Source organism: Colobus angolensis, unplaced genomic scaffold (genome assembly GCF_000951035.1).
Source record: "Colobus angolensis palliatus isolate OR3802 unplaced genomic scaffold, Cang.pa_1.0 Scaffold694, whole genome shotgun sequence".
In the NCBI taxonomy this organism is placed as follows: domain Eukaryota; kingdom Metazoa; phylum Chordata; class Mammalia; order Primates; family Cercopithecidae; genus Colobus; species Colobus angolensis.
Genome location: NW_012120643.1, coordinates 82,951 through 88,480, shown reverse-complemented (window position 1 = coordinate 88,480; position 5,530 = coordinate 82,951).

The window sequence follows — 5,530 nt, the reverse complement described above, 5'->3', positions numbered from 1 at the left end:
GTACCAAATGCTGCTGAGGATTTTTGTAAGATAATGATAAAGAATTGATCATTGGATTTGACCCTGATCTTGTCACATAAGATTTCCACATAGTGGCAGGACCTAAAGCCTGTGAAGTTTAAGAGAGAATAGGAGGATAGGGATATATAGACATACATAATTATTTTCAAAAGTTTTACATTACACGTGAATAGATGGATGTAGGGGTACCTGAAGAGAGATGTGTGGTGAAATTACTTTATTTAAAGATTATTATAAATATAACATCTTTGCATGTTGGTAATAATGACTTGTGAGAAAAGATAAACTAATGCAGAAAAGTCAAATCCTTGAATATGTGAGGGCAGGGGGCTTAAAGGGACAGTTCACCATGGTAACAGCTGGACTTGACAAATTTGGTATGGTGGTGATAGAAACAAGCAAGCGATACATTTAACATGGTAGTATGCAAAATTCTCTCCTGATTGTTTATATGTTCTCTGTTAAATGTAGATGAATAGCAGCCATGAGAAAAAGCAAGTGTGGAGATGACAGTATGAGGAAGTCAAATAAACTGCAAAATTGTTGTCTGAAAGATGGAGATTGATTTGGACTCCACTGCAATGTGGGCATAGATTTAAAATGAGAAGAGGTGGAATAATTTGGGAGTTTCGTGCCAGCCATGTTCACCTGTTTGCATGTAGATGTGGAGTACAGGAAAGTGGGTTTAACTAGTGTATTCCTTTACTGGGACTGCTATAATTAATGCAACAGACTGGGTGCCTTAAACAACAAAAATGTATTTTCTCTCACAGTTCTGGAGGCTAGAAGTCCAAAATCAAGATGTCAGCAGTGTTGATTTTATTCTGAGGCCTCTTTTTGTGATTGACAAATGGTTGCCTTCTCTCTGTGTCTTCACGTGGTTTTCCTGTGTCCTAATCTCCTCCTTGAAGGGTACCAGTCAGATTAGATGAGGGTCCACCCATCTCACCTCATTTCGTCTAACTACCTTTTTAAATCCCCTATTTCCAAATATGGTTCCGTTCTAAGATACTAGGGGTTAGGACTTGAACCCATGAAGTTTTGGAATGTGGCAGGCAAGGGCAATTCAGCCCATAACAACAAGTGCTGTAGTTTTAAAATTTAATTATATTGGAGTTAGAGAGGGTATATGTAAGAGAAGTGTAATCCTGTTCTCATATAGCTTACCACTTAAGAAAGGGGGACAAATAAGAAACAAAAAACCCACAATTTTTCAGTAAATTGGGGGTGATAATTGCTAAGAAGGAAAGTTAAGTGGGGTGAGAAGATAAGAGAGTGAGTAAGGTGTGTGTGCTGTTTTATATAGGCTGATAGGAATGCTCTTGGTGATGTGACATTTAAGCAGGAAGGAAGGAAGATCTGAAGGAAACAAGAGCGGGGAGCCATGAACCTACGACTGGGGGGAGAAAGCACAATCACACATGCGCTGAGGCAAGCTAGTAATTGGCATATTTAAGGAATAGCCAGGAGACCTAAGTGACTGATGTGAACATGGTAGGAAATGAGATCAGAAAGGCATTAAGTAGAAGCTCTCTTATCTGGTGAACTTGTGACTACAATTTATTTCATTCAAAAGTTGACGATATCAGGGAATCATATGGTACCTATTTACCTTTAAAAGGGAGGTACAATTTACACAGAGTGAAATGCATTGATCTTAAGTGCACAGTTTAATAGGTTTTTGCTATTGTAAAACCTTGTGTAACTCATACCACGTTAGAAACTACATCTAAAATAGTTCTGCTATGTGGTGCTCTTGTTCTCCAATCCCCTGAACGCCTACACACTGAGCATGCAATGTTTCCTCAAGGGTGGGCAGGGAGAATCCTCATTATTTTCTCTGGCGCTTTCAATGATGTTTCTGATGATAACAATATAAGTGTTACTACTAGTGATAATAACTAATGTATAATGAGTTCTTGTGTGCCAGGCACAGTTGTAAGAGGTTACATGTTACATCCCTGTACTCATCCTAGTCTTACAAGGTAACTACTACTATTCACATTTTGTGAATAGGAAAACCAAGGCCTTAAACATTTAACTTGAATCAAGTTGTACAATTAGTGAGTGTTGGAACCCAGACTCAAATTATGACAAAGTAACTGAAACGTTTTCTTTTACAGCCTGTTAGGTTCCCTCCTAAGAATTGAACTTTATATTATCAATATTCTCCCTTTCCTTAGTTGATACACAAATGAGGACATTTTTTGTTGTTTTTCTTCAGTTTTGTTTATTTCTTCTCTTCTGCTTTCATTAAAAAGCATTTATTTAGCACTATATTTGTTGGCTTCTTTGTCTCTTAGTTTAACCTTTAGTGTGATGTGGTTATTACAGTGGACACTTTGGTTTAGGCTGTGAGTGGATTTCCTGGGTTTAACTTAAGTTTTTATCTTTTTTGTTTGTTTATTTGTTTTGACAGAGTCTTGCTCTGTTGCCTAGGCTGGGGTGCAATGGCACACTCTCGGCTCACTGCAATCTCTGCCCCACAGGTTCAAGTGATTCTCCTGCCTCTGCCTCCTGAGTAGTTGGGATTACAGGAGTCCACCACCATGCCCAGCTAATTTTTACATTTTTAATAGAGACAGGGTTTCGCCATGTTGATCAGGCTGGTTTCGAACTCCTTACTTTAGGTGATCTACGTGCCTCGGCCTCCCAAATTGCTGGGATTATAGGTGTGAGCCACCGTGCCCGGCCAATTTTTTATCTTTATTCATGCAAAGGTCTGTTTCCCTATCAGTCAGACCTGAAGCTAATTTATGGTATTTTTTCAGGGCTTACTCACTACATTTATCAGCCTATAAACCAAACTCTGCAAAATTATTTGGTCATTAGCTCACAGAAGCTCCTGCCTATTTAAAATATTTAAAGTATGCTGAGTGCCTGAAACTTCTGGATTACCAGCAGCCTTACACTAGTTTCCAGGATCCCTTGGCAGCCTCAAGGATAGCCTCATAAAATAGACTGAAAAAATTTGCTCCCATTACACAATTTTCTAAAAAAGAAAGTTTATGACTATAGATAAAAATATGTCTAATAGCAAGTAAAGTAGATTCCCTGAGTAAGTAATAACTTCCTAATTAAAAAAGAACAACAAATAACAAACCAAAGCAAAAACAAAACCTTTTTTCTTTTTAACAACATAGTGACAAAGCCCTAAATTTTATCTAGATTTATTTCTTATATTTAAAATCAATTTTTTTTTTTTTTTTTTTTTTTTTTTTGAGATGGAGCTTCTCTCTTGTTGCCCAGGCTGGAGTACAGTGATGTGATCTCTGTTCATTGCAGCCTCTGCCTCCTAGGTTCAAGCCATTCTGCTGCAAGCCATTCTGCTGCTTCAGCCTGCTGAGTAGATGGGATTACAGGCACACACCACCATGCCCGGCTGATTTTTGTATTTTTAGTAGAGACAGGGTTTCAGTATGTCAGCCAGGCTCGTCTCCAACTTCTGACCTCAGATGATCCGCCCGTCTCGGCTTTCCAGAGTTCTGGGATTACAGGCATGAGCCACTGTGCCCAGCCTTAAAATCAATTTTTAATAAAGATAGGAAATATGGTATACATTTTCAAGTAAAAATCCTATAATATAGACAATCTTGCTGATACCATTACTTAATGTTTTTGAAACAATTAGGAAAAGGGTAATAGTATTGGATAGAAAAGGCTGTAGTTGAGGCAAGTTGCTCGTGCACTACATTGACTTGGCAAGCCAGGGATATGAAGAACTTGGATTTTCTGACTGTTTGAGAAACAGAACAGTATTTGCAAATAAATAGGGGTTTCCTAGAATAGAAACATAATACAGATGCTGATTCTCTTAAATAAACCTGGGCCACCAACTGTGCTTATGTTGGTTAGTATTCTGTGTTTAAAGTACCATTTTTCTGCTCAGTTTTCTTCTCTTAAGAGGAATATTGAAATACAATATACAAGATTATTATTTTATAAGTGCCAGGGGATTAGATCTCTGTGAATGATAAAGTTTAGCCTGTTTTCAAGGCTTAGGTGTTTTCAAGATGTAGATAAAATTTAAAAACTTAAAAAAATAAGGAGAATCTCTTTCGTAATTAGATAAGAAGTTTAAACAGCAACTTACTTTTTCACATGAAATGGTATAGTTAGAATTCTTTCAGTGCTAATGTCTTAATATATAGTGCTACCAGGCTATGAAATCAGGATAATTTGAATACTGCTTGAAGTGGCAATAATATGTAATTTTGACTTTTTATCATAACTAAAGTTTAAATTAAATTCTCAATAACCTCAGCTGTTAGGCTCTTATTAGGAAATGACTTAGCTTAGACATTTTAATATTTAATTAATACTGAGCGATTTCAAATTTTCTGTTATAATAATATTCTTCATCTTTTCTTAAACAATATTTTAAATTCTTTATCTTGCTTAAGCTTCACAATATTTTGTGAGATTGATGGGACAGAAAATATGTTAAAAACAAATGAAGCACTGAAAAGCAAGATACCTACCTAAGGTCATCCCTTTATTTGATGACAGAGCCAGGCATGGTGCTGTTTACATCTTCCAGGGATCATTTATGTGTAAGGTACTCCTTATAAACTTGGGGATGGCTGTGTAGTGACCATCAGTGTTATATGTACTTCTCCATGGAATTATTTTCTACGATAAACTGAAAGGATCTACCCTATCTTAAGACTGAATACAGAAAATTTGATAGCTTGAATTGTTTTATATCTCAAATTTAGAAAAGAATGTACACAGTAACAGGAAATAAATATGGGACAATAATTCCTTTATTATCAGGTTTGGAGGCTGATTTCCAATATTTAGCTATCATTTTTATAGAAAATTAAAGTGGAAATGAAACAAAGTAGATAATAATATGTTACTTTTTCTAAGAAAAAAACACCCAAATGTCATGTATTCTTTGGATTTACATATATCTCTCCATTTTATATGTGTGTGTGTATATATATATATATATATATTCTGAATAAATGTAAATGTAATTTTTTTGTAGTTACTAAAATAAAATCTGTTACAATAATTATTTTGTAACTGGCACTTTATGTGAATTTTGAATTTGTTGCTAGTTTAGGTTGATTATAACAGGCAACAGAATTTCTGTTGCTTTATGGTGCTGTCAGCTGCTGTTAATTTAAAGAGCTTGTGCTCATCAAATTATACTTTGATGTTTTTATTCTGAGACACACGTTTATGAAATATTTCAAGTGTCTTTGTATTTAATACTGTTCACCCTAAATAGCTCTGTCAAAACTTCATCACTTATTCACATCAATAAGTTTATATTTTACTTGATATTATTTGAAATGTAACAAATGGTATCAGATTATGTTTTGTCTGATTTACTTACTTTATAGATAAAAGTTGGTTAACCAGGTAAACAAATGTAGTAGTATACATAAAATGCTCAATGTAGTATAAATAAAACAAATATGTGTAAGGTATTCATTCTGCACTTATCTTGGAAAATGTACTCTTAATAATTATGTGTCTATCTTTGTTATAGCCGTTA